This window comes from Dendrobates tinctorius, unplaced genomic scaffold (genome assembly GCF_039654945.1).
Source record: "Dendrobates tinctorius isolate UK_male_01 unplaced genomic scaffold, ASM3965494v1 ptg000079l, whole genome shotgun sequence".
Classification (NCBI taxonomy): Eukaryota; Metazoa; Chordata; class Amphibia; order Anura; family Dendrobatidae; genus Dendrobates; species Dendrobates tinctorius.
Window position 1 is genome coordinate 729,407 of NW_027361747.1, and position 14,612 is coordinate 744,018.

A 14,612-nucleotide genomic window follows, 5' to 3' on the forward strand; every position below is an offset into this window, starting at 1 on the left:
ACGTCATCTTGTCCTGCAAAAAACGAGATGCCATACAGCGTCATCAGCGAAAAAATTAAAAAGTTATAGCTCACAGAATAAAGCAATGCAAAAATAATTATTTCTTTTTCCGGGAGAAAATGTTGCACGCATGCGCAGTGCGCCCACCGAGGTCTGCCAGCCGGTACCTGGCAACAGTAGGAAATTTTTGCTATTGGTTCATTTTGATCACTGTTATAGACCCTATTACAGTGATCAAAATAAAAAAATGGTAAATAAAACCCCCTTTTATTACCCCCTTAGTTAGGTAAAAAATAATAAAATAAAAAAAATAATTTATTTCCATTAGGGTTAGAGTTGGGCTAAAGTGAGTTAAGCTAAAGTTAGGGTTAGGTTTGGGGCTAGGGTTGGGCTAAAGTTAGGGTTGGGCTAGGGTTAAGGTTGTGGTTGGGATTACATTTAGGATTAGGGTTAGGGGTGTGTTAGGGTTAGGGTTGTGGTTAGGGTTGTGGTTAGGGTTGGGATTAGGGTTAGGGGTGTGTTGGGGTTTGGGTTGGAGTTAGACTTGGGGGGTTTCATTGTTTAGAGACATCAGGGGGTCTCCAAACGTGACATGGCGCCACCATTAATTCCAGCCAATTTTGCCTTCAAAAGTCAAATGGTTCTCCCTCTATTCTGAGACCTGCCATGTGCCCAAACAGTTTTTCCCAACATATGGGGTATCGGCGTACTCAAGAGAAATTACACAACAAATTTTGTGGTCCATTTTTTCCTGATACCCTTGTGAAAATAAAAAAGTTTGGTTCCAAAGTAAATTTTTTGTGAAAAAAAGTAAAATGTTATTTTTTTTCCTTCTACATTGCTTTAGATCTTGTGAAGCACCTGAAGGATTAATAAAATTCTAGAAAGTGGTTTTGCGCACCTTGAGGGGTGCAGTTTTTAGAATGGTGTCACTTTGGGGTATTTTCTGTCATATTGATCCCCCCAAACTCACTTCAAGTGTGAGGTGGTCCCTACAAAATATGATTTTGTAAATTTTGTTTGAAAAATGAGAAATCGGTGGTCAACTTTTAACCCTTATAACGTCCTAACAAAAAAAATTATGTTTCCAAAATTGTGTTGATGTAAAGTTGACATGTGGGAAATGTTATGTATTAACTGTTTTGTGTGACACCACTCTGATTAAGGGCACAAAAATTAAAAGTTTGAAAATTGCAAAGTTTTCATAAATAATCACAAGTCATAACGAAGAAATTTTACCACTGACATGAAGTACAATATGTCACGAAATAACGTTCCAGAGTTATAACTTCATAAAGTCACAGTGGTCAGAATTGTAAAAATTGGCTTGGTCATTAAGTACCAAATTGGCTCTGCAACTAAGGGGTTAAATGTATTATGTAGTAAAAAAGAAATACACATTTTCACTATGAATATTATCTCTCCTTGAACTCACACTTCTGGTCAAAAATCTGTAAAACTTGGGAGTTGTGGGCCTCATGCGCATTCGTTATCCCTATTACAAATGGCTGCTAAAGTTCATTCATTCTCATGGTTGTATTGTCAGTCCTAATATCGCTATATTGATTATGCTAAGTTTTCACCCTCCTCTCCTCCTTTATTTCCTATCTTGTCAGCTTGGTCCTGTATCCATTCAGTGTGGATATTGTTTCTGTCATATACTGTATATAATTGTGGCCTGTCTGATTTCTGATAACCTGTGACTTTTCGTACGTTTTCAGGTCAACTTTGTTCTCATGGCGTGACACATGGCAAACACTGGATGTTCGGACCCCCCATTCAAGTGAATAGGGTCCAGATTCCGGTGCAGTTACTGTTCTGGTACCCAAATGTGAACTTTTTAAACTGTTCTTCCGAACCCGCTGGACCCGAACATTCAGGGGTCCGCCCATCTCTAGTCCTTAACAACAAAAAAACATCATTTGAATCATGTGATGTGCCAAATCTAGAAGGGTCATCAGGAACCTATTGAGCGACCCACCGTCCCAGTCAGGGTCTTCCCAGGGATAAGTTCTCCAGGGCACAGCATTTCAAGGCAAATCATTCTGTACCGTTGTCCTTGATCACCACAAGTTTTCACAGGCCCTCCCAACTGCCACATCTACTAAAGGAACAGCTACATTAGGCCTCTGGGCCTTGGATCTGGGGTTCTTCTGGCTCTTGGGGCAGGTAATGCTGATGTGACCAGTCTGTTTGCAGGAAAAGCACAGTCGCGAGTCAGATGCAGGCTGGGTGTTTGAAGATGGAGCAAAACCCTCTGAATACCGGCTGACAGGGACATTTCATGTTGGCTTCTCCCATTCTGGCTGGCAACAGCTGACTTCGGCACTTCAGATGTATGGTTGACCTCATAGGTATCAGCAGGCAGTGTGGCCTTGGCGGTCTCCTTTGGCTCCTGATCCATCAAGAATTCTGACACCTCCTGTTCTGTCCTCACTGAATGAGACAGACATCATTGCAGCTTATACAGGCAGCTAAACCGTTATACCGGGGCCCAATAAGGAGACTGTAGGTTGAATCTGTGCTTGATTAAACGTGATGGTATATTGGCGCGGTGAAACTACAAACAAAAACATATATGCATACAATCAATACTGGGTTCATCAGGGATTCATATATACATAATACATCATCTGCACTACTATTTAATCGGGGGGAACTAACTAAGCAGGCTAATATGAGACAGGAATTGGATACAGGAAACATAAATACATACCAGCGATGCTGTCACAAGGGGAGAAGAGAAATGAGATGCTTCCTGAATGCAGGCAGAAGGAAAATGGTGGACTGGAGGGAAAATGGGGGCTGAACTAACCATAATCCTTAGCAAAGGGCTACCAGGGTGCATTGCAACCTTACCAGAATGCACTGCAAACAGAGGGAAATAGCAGAGTGAAAGTAAAACACACAATAACACTGCGGTTATGACTCCGGTCACTAGATGGAGCCAGAAAAGACTGTAAACATTAACAAGCAGATAATCAGGGATTATGAATTAATTAATTAAATGTCGGAGACAGAACACCTCCACAGAGCAAAGATGAAGAAATTGATCCTTCCAAACAGGTCCTTTAATTCCTCAAAGCCAAGGTATGCGATAATCCCTGGACCCACTGCTCAAAGTTAGTATTGGGCCTGTCCCCGACATCACTTTTAGCTGTTGTGAGGTGCATGTTGGAGGGGCCGCAACTTTTTGCGTTACACCTATGTAGTAAGCTGATATTTCCTTATCAGCCCCTGCGTGATGGCCTCTCATAAGCTTTATCTTCCTCTCAAGGGTGAGTGACAAGCACCTCCAGATCTTTGCCTCATAGCCCTGGGGTTAAGTATCGAGTTCACTGGTCATCAGGCAACTGGTACTGTCTGCAGGCCTTTTCAAACCCCCCCCAAAATTTGTCCAGATCCATGTCACTGTCTATGAAAGGAAAATGCTCGGGACAAGGTTAAAAGGTGTTAACATTACTGGACTAACTGTTAAATGGGGTAATTATCTCCAGCTGGTGGTCTCTGTTAGCCTCTCCCTCTCACACCACTCACTCGGCCTGGGCCTGTCACTCTGCTTTCTCAGCCTGTTGCTCAGCAAACTCGCATTCTGCATAGCTCCCAAGCATCCCGGATATGGCAGGACAGTCCCGTTTTTGACTGCCTGTCCCGCTGACCCGAGCGGGACTCTTTTTTTTCCTTCACAGCACTGAACCGCCACGCCCCCCATGCACCGACCCCATTCTCACCCTCCCAGAGACCCACCGCAGCGCTCCCGACAGCCTGCGATGACTTGCTAGGCTGTTGCTTGTATCCACACAGGACCTGTGATGAGGTCACAGGAGGGGAGGAGTCAGGAGTCACATGATCAGGGGCTCGGTGTGTGTAGGACTCTGCTGTGCTGGTTGTGATGCTGGTGAGGGGGAAGTTTATGTGTGGGGTCAGGAGTGGTTTACAGGGTGGATGTAGCAGACCCATGTGTGTATGGGGTAAGCAGAGCGGAGCCGTGTGTGTACGGGGAGTACTGTGCGGAGCCACGTGTATATGGAGCACAGCCATGTGTGTGTACGAGGTATACGGAGCGGAGCCAAGTGTGTACAAGGTGTATGGAGTGGAGATGTGTGTGTACGGAGCGGAGCCGAGCCACATGTGTATGAAGTATACAGAGCAGAGATATGTACAGAGCGGAGCCATGTGTGTAAGAGGTGCGCGGAGCGGAGCCGTGTGTGTACAAGGTGTATGGAACGGAGCCCTGTGTGTACAAAGTGTATGGAGCTGAGCCGTGTGTTTACAGAGTGGAGCAGAGCCACGTGTGTACGAGGTGTATGGAGCAAAGCCGCATGTGTACAAGGTTATGGAGTGGAGCCATGTGTGTACAAGGTGTACAGAGCATGGCCGCATGTATACGAGGTTCACGGAGTGGAGCCATGTGTGTACTGAGTGGAGCCGTGTGTGTGCGAGGTGTATGGAGTGGAGTCGTGTGCGTATGAGTAGAGTTGAGCGATACCGTCCGATACTTCAAAGTATCGTATCGGATGGTATCGGCCGATCTTTAAAAAAAGTATCGGTATCGCCGATTCCGATACCGGAAGTCCCATTCAAGTCTATGGGACTTCCGGTATCGGAATAAGAAAAACCCTTTCCTGCCCTTGTACAGCCTCTCTGGGGTCTGTACGGGCCTTTCGGGGGGCTGTGCCGGCCTGCCAGGGGGTCTGTGCAGGCTCCGGTGGTCTGTGCCGGCCTGCCGGTGGTCTGTGCAGGCTCCGGGGGGCTGTGCCGGCCTGCCGGGGGGCTGTGCCGGCCTGCCGGGGGGCTGTGCAGGCTCCGGGGGGCTGTGCCGGCCTGCCGGGGGGCTGTGCCGGCCTGCCGGTGGTCTGTGCAGGCTCCGGGGGTCTGTGCAGGCATCGTCCGATGGGACTACAAGTCCCATCGGGCGATGCCTGCTACCATGACAGTGATTGACACATTAGCCAATGATGGGACAGTAGTAGTCCCATCATCCGGCTAATGTGTTAAATGTAAAAAAAAAAAAAAATTACATGCTACATACATACTGCATGCTACATGCATGCTACATACATACTACATACATACTACATATATACTACATGCATGCTACATACATACTACATGCTACATACATACTACATATATACTACATGCATGCTACATACATACTACATGCTACATACATACTACATATATACTACATGCATGCTACATACTACATGCTACATACATACTACATATATACTACATGCATGCTACATACATACTACATGCATGCTACATACATACTACATGCATGCTACATACATACTACATGCTACATACATACCACATATATACTACATACATACAATACATTCATACAATACATACATAGACATACAGTACATATAACATAGAGTAACATACTTACCAATACTTGTCACATTGTTCCCCGAAGCCATTGTCTTTTCCGGGATAAATATTAACATAACAAACCACAAAAATACTCACCCACGATCCGAAGCAGTCCACGAGTGTGTCCCACGATGATCTTGGGTAGAGAACTGCAGCATCAGATGATGCTGCCGTTCTCTACGGGCTGCAGGAATCCAATGACGGAAGGTAGGTATCCTTCCGCACTGTATTCCTCCGCCACTTAAAAAAAAAAAGTCCCTAGTCTCACTTTATGCCATTGCTGTGTGGGAAATTCCCACACAGCAATGGCATAAAGTGAGACTAGGGACTTTTTTTTTTTAAGTGGCGGAGGAATACAGTGCGGAAGGATACCTACCTTCCGTCATTGGATTCCTGCAGCCCGTAGAGAACGGCAGCATCATCTGATGCTGCAGTTCTCTACCCAAGATCGTCGTGGGACACACTCGTGGACTGCTTCGGATCGTGGGTGAGTATTTTTGTGGTTTGTTATGTTAATATTTATCCCGGAAAAGACAATGGCTTCGGGGAACAATGTGACAAGTATTGGTAAGTATGTTACTCTATGTTATATGTACTGTATGTCTATGTATGTATTGTATGAATGTATTGTATGTATGTAGTATATATGTGGTATGTATGTAGCATGTAGTATGTATGTAGCATGCATGTAGCATGCATGTAGTATGTATGTAGCATGCATGTAGTATGTATGTAGCATGCATGTAGTATGTATGTAGCATGCATGTAGTATGTATGTAGCATGCATGTAGTATGTATGTAGCATGCATGTAGTATGTATGTAGTATGTATGTAGCATGTATGTAGTATGTATGTAGTATATATGTAGTATGTATGTAGCATGTAGTATGTATGTAGCATGCATGTAGTATATATGTAGTATGTATGTAGCATGCATGTAGTATGTATGTAGTATGTATGTAGCATGCAGTATGTATGTAGCATGTATGTAGTATGTATGTAGTATATATGTAGTATGTATGTAGCATGCATGTAGTATGTATGTAGTATGTATGTAGCATGCAGTATGTATGTAGCATGTATGTAGTATGTATGTAGTATATATGTAGTATGTATGTAGCATGCATGTAGTATGTATGTAGTATGTATGTAGCATGCAGTATGTATGTAGTATGTATGTAGTATATATGTAGTATGTATGTAGCATGCATGTAGTATGTATGTAGCATGCATGTAGTATGTATGTAGCATGCATGTAGTATGTATGTAGTATTTTTTTTTTTTTAACATTTAACACATTAGCCGGATGATGGGACTACTACTGTCCCATCATTGGCTAATGTGTCAATCACTGTCATGGTAGCAGGCATCGCCCGATGGGACTTGTAGTCCCATCGGACGATGCTTGCACAGACCCCCGGACATCAGCACAGCCCCCCGGCAGGCCGGCACAGCCCCCCGGCAGGCCGGTACAGACCCCCACAGGGTGCACAGACCACCGGCAGGCCGGCACAGCCCCCCGGCAGGCCGGTACAGACCCCGGGCAGTCCACACAGCCCCCCGGCAGGCCGGCACAGCCCCCCGGCAGGCCGGCAGAGACCCCCGGAAGGCCCGAAATGACGGCGCATCATGATGCGCACACACCGCGCATCATGATGACGTCAGGCCGTCAATCAACTGAACTTCCGATTCCGATGCCGAATTCCGATATTGAAAAAATATCGGAAGTCGGTATCGGAATTCCGATACAGCAAGTATCGGCCGATACCCGATACTTGCGGTATCGGAATGCTCAACACTACGTATGAGACATACAAAGCGGAACCGTGTGTGTGTATGAGGTGTGCGGAGCCATGCGTGTACAAGGTGTATGGTGGGGAGCATTCATACCTCCCAACCGTCCCGGATCCAGCTGGACAGTCCAGATTTTGAGAGAGAGTTTTGAGAGCTTACTTTTCCTGCGGACACAGGAGTACATGGCAGAGCCCCGAGGAGCACTTTAAAATTCACACTTGACGCTCCACCGGAAGTGACGTGCTAGAAGCTGACCGGAAATTAGGTAATTTCGGGAGGAGATTGTGACGGAACCATGGAGACACTTCAGGGAATGCTTCAGATCCATCACCGTGTCCTCCTCTGACAGCACGGACAGCGGGATCGCCTTGGAATCGGGGATGACGGCAATGTGAGGGGATCATGATATGTCAAAAACATTTCTAGAATTCGACCTTTTCTTACTTTTGACTCCGCAAAAACTCTTACTGTTTCTCTTATTCATTCTCGTCTCGACTTTTGTAACTCTCTTCTAATCGGTCTCCCTCTTACCAAACTCTCCCCTCTCCAATCTGTCTTGAATGCTGCAGCCAGGATCATATTCCTCACCAATCGTTACACCGATGCCTCTACCTTGTGCCAGTCCTTACACTGGCTACCCATCCACTCCAGAATTCAGTATAAACTTATTACCCTCACCCACAAAGCCCTCCATGGCTCAGCACCACCCTACATCTCCTCCCTTGCTTCAGTATACCACCCTACTCGTGCCCTCCATTCTGCTGATGACCTGAGGTTAGCATCCTCAATAATCAGAACCTCCCACTCCCGTCTCCAAGACTTTATACATGCTGCGCCAATTCTTTGGAATGCACTTCCCAGGTCAATACGATTAGTCCCCATTCCCCACAATTTTAAGCGTGCCCTGAAAACGCATTTATTCAGACTGGCCTACCGCCTCAACACATTAACCTAATCTTTCCCTGGGTGGCACAGTCAAAAGTTTTACCATAACCAGGTTCCCTGCATCATGTTCCCACATGCTTTATGCATCCATTAGCCCTCTGTGTCTGTACTGTTACACACTTAACATTATGGCTGGTCCAAACAATCAGGGCAATTGTTACCACCCACCTTTCTTGTCTACCTCTTTCCTCATAGACTTTAAGCTTGCCAGCAGGGCCCTCATTCCTCTTGGTATTTGTTATAATCTATGTGATTATTGTTATGCTGTAATGTCTATCGTCTGTACAAGTCCCCTCTGAAATGTAAAGTGCTGCGGAATATGTCGGCGCCATAGAAATAAAATGTATTATTATTATTATTATTATTATGTCCTGCATCGGGAGGCTCAGGTGGGCATTACAATGGGAGCCAGGCTGCTATAGTATCTTTATAGAATCTTTCTTTCTTTCTCTCTTTGTTTCTTTCTGTGTCTCTGTTCTTTCTTTCTCTTGCTCTCTAATCTTTCTTTTTTCTCTCTCGGTTCTTTCTTTCCTGTCTTTCTTTCTCTCTTCTTTCTTTCTTCTCTTCCTTTTTCCCTCTCTGTTCTTTCTTTCACTCTGTTCTTTCTTTCTTTCCCCTCTTTCTTTCTCTTTCTAATCTTTCTCTCTCTGTTCCTTCTTTCTCTCTCTTCTTTCTTTCCCATCTTTCTTTCTCTCTGTTCTTTCTTCCCCTCTGTTGTTTTTTCTTTCTTTCTCTCTGTTCCTGCTTTCCCCTCTTTCTTTCTCTCTGTTCTTTATATCTTTCCCCTCTTTCTTTTTCTCTCCCTCTCTGTTCTTTCTTCCCCTCTTTGTTTTTTTCTCTCTCTCTCTCTCTCTGTTCTTTTTTTCTGCCCACTCTTTCTTTCTATATCTGTTCTTTCTTTCCCCTCTTTCTTTCTCTCTCTGTTCTTTCTTTCTTTTGCTCTGTTCTTTCTTTCTCTCTCTAATCTTTCTTTCTCTGTTCTTTCTTTCCCCTCTTTCTGTCTCTCTGTTCTCTTTCTTTCCCCTCTTTCTTTCTCTCTCTGTTCTTTCTGTCTCTGTTCTTTCTTTCCCATCTTTCTTTCTCTCTGTTCTTTTATCTCTTTCTTTCTTTCCCCTTTTTCTTTCTCTCTGTTCTCTTTCTTTCCCCTCTTTCTTTCTTTCTCTCTGTTCTTTCTTTCTCTCTCTATCTCTCTGTTCTTTCTCTTTTTCTTTCTCTTTCTTTCTTGCTTTCTTTCTCTCTGTTCTTTCTTTCCCCTCTTTCTTTCTCTTTCTTTCTTTTTCTCTGTTCTTTCTATCCACTCTTTCTCTCTCCCTCTCTGTTCTTTCTTTCCCCTCTTTCTTTTATTCTCTCCTTGTTCTTTCTTTCTGTTTCTTTTTCTCTGTTCTCTCTTTCCCTGCTTTCTTTCTCTCTCTCTGTTCTTTCTTTCCCCTCTTTCGCTCTCTGTTCTTTCTTTCTCCTTTATTTCTCTCTTTCGTTCTGTTCTTTCTTTTTTTCCGCTCTTTCTTTCTCTGGGAGTGGTTGGGGCATGGACATGGGTGTGACTGGTTGTGAAATGGGTATGGTCGGGGCGTGGCCTAAAATTTGCCATGGCGCGCTGAGCGCGCCACAACATCTGTCCCTCTTTCCCTTCTTCAAAAGTTGGGAGGTATGATTCTGCTTTGCATTTTTGTAGCACAAGCTGCATTCACATTTCAGGGTCACATCCTCCCAGTTGCTGCAGAATGAGTGGCAAGCAAGAGTCCATTCCACTCTGGGAGCTATAGCTGCTGCTGGCCCTTCTGTGTCGGACAGTTTTGGAACCGGATCCACAACTGGGCATCCTTGAGCTCCATTCGTTCTGGGCTCTGGTGCCACATCATGTTAGTGCCTGGTATCATCTTCAACCAAGACACAGATCAACATCTCTTTGGTTTTGTCTGACCCATCGAGACCACGCTTTTCACTCAAACGGATATGTTTCTCTTGCTTCTTATAAGCATCTGCCATCTTAGCAGTCACTCGCCAAATAAAAGACAGAACAGAAAACAAGAGAGGGGAAGGCATGTAATTTCTACACATACAATACTGTCCCAGGTATAAACAATGAGTCTAAAGGGCCTGTCACACTAAGCGATATCGCTAGCAATATCGCTATAACGTCACTGGTTTTTGTGACGTTATAGCGATATTGCTAGCGATATCGCTGTGTCTGATACTACCTCCGATCGCTCCCCCGCTGGTTATCGCTGATCGCGCAAGAACGTCCTGGACCGTTTCTCGTCGTCAGCTTCCTGCTGGGCTTCCTGCTGTGGAGATGAGCGACGCGTGGACGCGGGCAGGAGGATGTCAGGATCGCCTCGTCTGACAGATAAGTAACGACCGCCGACCGCTGCTATGTCGCTGGTGAGATCTGCCTGTGTGGCAGTCACTAGCGACCACTTAGCGATGCACCAGCGATCCTGACCACGTCATATCGCTGGTCGGGATCGCTGGTGCATCGCTAAGTGTGACAGTACCTTAACTCCTAAAACTGCACAGAATCGTCAAAAGGACCGTGCAAGTTTTTAGTGACAGGAATGATTTTGCAAGCCAGATCACTTATGCTCTTACACCCAACCTTTGCCACCAATTTGTCAGGGGATGCAACTCCGCAGCCTATTCCTCCTGTGGCTGGCCGGTGCCTGCACACTGCTCACAGATCCCCGGACACTGTGTTTAGGGCCTGCGCGTGCACATTCCCGGTGTCTTAAAGGGACAGCATGCACACCATCCTACAGTGTCCCCAGCCAATGACTGGTGAGTATTTATTGTTTAAGGCACCTCCAGCCTGTGGGACGTGCCTGTGCAACATTGTAAATTTGTTCCTAACACTCTTGTTAGTTCTCAGGTCCCAGTGCTCTTATTCCCGTTTACCTGCCTATCAGCTGTGCCCGCCTGCCTGTCTATCAACCAATCCAGTCTGCATCTGCTAGTTGCAGTCTTCATATCAGCTGATCCGTCTGCACCCCTGGTATTTGTGTTATTACAATGCCTGCCTGTATCCACTGGACAATCCTTCAGGCTGCCCCAGCTACCTGTTCCTAGGGGGTAAGCTGCCATTTACCCAAGGTCAGTTCTGGAGTAGCACCTGGACCACCTCCCTTGTCTCTCCTCGAATCTCTATATTGTATGCGTACTGGAGATTAGATTAGGTGAGGCTCCTAGTCACGCCCCTCCAGGCCTTTCTTGGGCTCCGGCACAGTGGTTCCACCACCCAGCCCATTACACAATGTTTATGAAAAATATACAAAGATGTTACAAAAAGGGAACAAAACAATATGGTATATACAATCACATAGATTAAAAGGGATAACAAAAGAAAGTACTAAACCTGTGTCACTGAAATAGCTCAAAGCTTTGTGGAGAAAGCACTAATTAGAGCAATGGACATGAGCACAGTGTGATGGCTTCCACTCAGTGTAATGCCACCATTTAGTATGATATCTGATATCTTACACAGCATACTCAGCCAGATCCAACCCAAGCACATCGCCGTAGCCAGACATCATAAGCTTCAATGTACCCTCTTAATGTCTCCCAATGTCACGATGCATGACTGTCCACTGTCCCTGGTACTAGAACAGATTGTAAGGGGAAATTGAGCTATGTCGTGTTGACCCAGGGAGAAGTAAACTCACATATCAAAGTCCTTTTTATAAGCAAGGAGTGTCACAGAATATTCTGTATATGAGAGTTATGTCTTAGAGGGGTCTCTGAATACCCTATCAATCCCCACAGACCTCTATACAGTATGATGACCCCTTAGTATGATGCTCCCACAGCCTCTACTCAATATGATGATCCCTCAGTATAATGGCTACTACTCAATATGATGCCCCACACACTCACCCTCTCTGTATAATTGCCCCTACAGTCTATCACTGGAAATGATGGACCCCACAGTCTCCCACTCAGTAGGATGGCCCCCCACAATCCTATATTCTGTATAGTGGCTTCCACAGTTCCCCAATTAGTATAATAGCCCCCACAGTCCCTCACTTAGTATTATGGCCTTCACAGTCCCCCACTCAGTATGATGGCTCCACGGCCCCCCACTCACTAAGATGGCCCTCCTAGTCCCTCACTCACTACGATGATAACCTCAACATCCCACTCTCATACTCATTATATTGCCTCCCACAGCCCACACCTACTAAGTAAGTATCATACCTCCCACAAACAACCCCTCACTCTGTATAATGGACCCCCCAGCCTCTTACTCAGCATGATGGCGCCCGCAATCTCCCACTATATATTATGTTTTCTCCCCTCTCAGTATGATGGCCTCCACAATCCGTCACTCATTATGATGCCCCCCACAAACAACCCCTGACTCACTCAGTATGATGGCCCCCACAGCGTTCACTCAGTATGATGGCCCCCACAGCGTTCACTCAGTATGATTGCCTCACAGCCCCCCACTCAGTATGATTGCCTCAAAGCCCCTCAATACGATGGCCCCAACAGTCCCTCACTCACTATGATGGCCCCCACAATCCCCCTCTCAATGTGATACCCACAACATTCCACCCTCCCACTCAGCATGATGCCCACACCTAGTCAGAATGATGCCCCACACAAACAACCCCTCATTCAGTAGGATTTTCTTCACTGCCTTTCACTCAGTGTGATGGCCCCCACAGTCATTCACTCAGTGTGATGGCCCCCACAGTTCTTCATTAAATATGATGGTCCCTCTCCACTCAGTATGATGGCCTCCAAAGCCACTCACTCATATTTGATGGTCCCAACTCAGTACGATGGCCTCCACAGTTCCCCACTAAATATGATGATCCCTCCCCACTCAGTATGATGACCCACACAGCAACTCACTCATTTATGATGGCCCCACTCAGCATGATGCCCCCCACAGCACACACCTACTCAGTATGATGCCTCCACAAACATCCCCTCACTCACTGTGATGGACCCCACGGCACTTCACTCAGTATGATGGCCTCCACAATTCCCCACTAAATATGATGGTCCATCCCCAATCAGTATGATGGCCCCCACATCCACCCACTCATTATGATAGTCCCCCTCACTCATTATGATGACACCACAGCTAACCCCAAGTACTGAGATTTAAAAATAAATAAAACACTACTTACTGTACCTACCCATGTTCACCCTGTGTGCTTCTCAGGTCTGTGCAGTGTGAGGGCCGAGTCTCCACACTGCTGTTGTGATATAGTCACATCATCACACTTGCAGTCTATGACTCAGATGTAGGCTGAATTTTGGATCAGGGAATTGTTGGCTCCCTGATCCACCATTCTATTCAACAGTATTCGCATCCTCAGGATGCAAATACTAATGAAATCGTAATGGCGGGTGGGGTGAGAACACCAGGTTGCCTGACTCATGGGCTCCATAGTGGCCATGGGTTCTGCCTCTATGGTTAGTATGCCCCATGTCGCTACCTGCTGCTACCTACCTCTGTGTGCTGCTTTAAACTCACTATTTCCTCTGCATCTTCCCTCCTGGTTCGGCAGCTTCCGATGTGTCAAGCATAGTTGCTATTTCATGTGCTTTTCAGCCTGCTCTGTAAATGCTCCAGGTCTGTGTGTTCACCCTGAACTGTGGTTTCAGTTGCAGATAGATATAAAGAATTTTTCTGGACTGGTTTCTACTTGCTGTGAGCGAACGGAAGATTCTCAGCCCTGACTCATACTTCTGCAGTTTCACCGCTGGCTTTGCAACAACTACCAGAGTCTAATTATTACCAGTGATGTTTTTCTTGAGCAACATCTACACAATTACCTACTCTCGGCTTTTAAGATGGAGATCCTAAAGCCTGTTGGGGCTTTGTGACCCAATACCGTACACTTTGAGCTTTGTCTCCACCATTTTTTTCTGACTTTTTCAAAGTGGAATACATTTTTTGTTATGTGGAGATGCTTTGGCATGGGCTGCACCCTAAGGGAACAGGATGACCCTATGATGCATTCTCTACCATCCTTCCTTACTGCCTTCCACAGAGTGTTTCAAGAACCAGGTTGTGGCTACTCAGCTACTAATTACACAAAAATCTCAAATCTTATCAGTTGGCCCAGTTGTGTGTTTCAATTCTTCCAATGCTCAGCTTCTTCTGTTGCCATTGCTTGCCATAAGCCTCACAAAGTTATTAGAATTTATCCACATTATTTGCATCTGTTGCTGGTTAATCCATTATGTCATGCTAGCTTTGTGAACTTATCAGAACCTGTTCTCACTATGTTGCAATTTGCTGTGGATTCTGTATCTTGCATATGCTCTTGTTAACCAATTGTTTGCTGTAAGCATCACAAAGTATTATTAGTGTCAGTTCACATCACGTTGCCACCTACTGTGGACTTGCTACCTTTTTCTGTGTGTCACAGGCTCTTTTAATCTCCATCTGACCTCCTGGTCACGTATCTTCTGAGGTATCCTGCTTTGCTTGTTAGGTTGAATGTAATATTGTAAGATGGGTTTAATGACAC

At 45.5% G+C, this 14,612-nt stretch overlaps 1 long non-coding RNA gene across 1 annotated transcript; it reads right to left on the bottom strand.

Moving 5' to 3' along the window:
- Positions 1 to 1,219: 1,219 nt before the first annotated feature.
- LOC141096823 (uncharacterized) lies at positions 1,220 to 13,723 on the bottom strand. Its single transcript, XR_012233779.1, has 2 exons — positions 13,586 to 13,723; positions 1,220 to 2,560 (listed from the first exon to the last, which is right to left on the bottom strand). It is a non-coding gene; the product is annotated as an uncharacterized lncRNA (long non-coding RNA).
- Between the last annotated feature and the right edge of the window lie 889 nt (positions 13,724 to 14,612).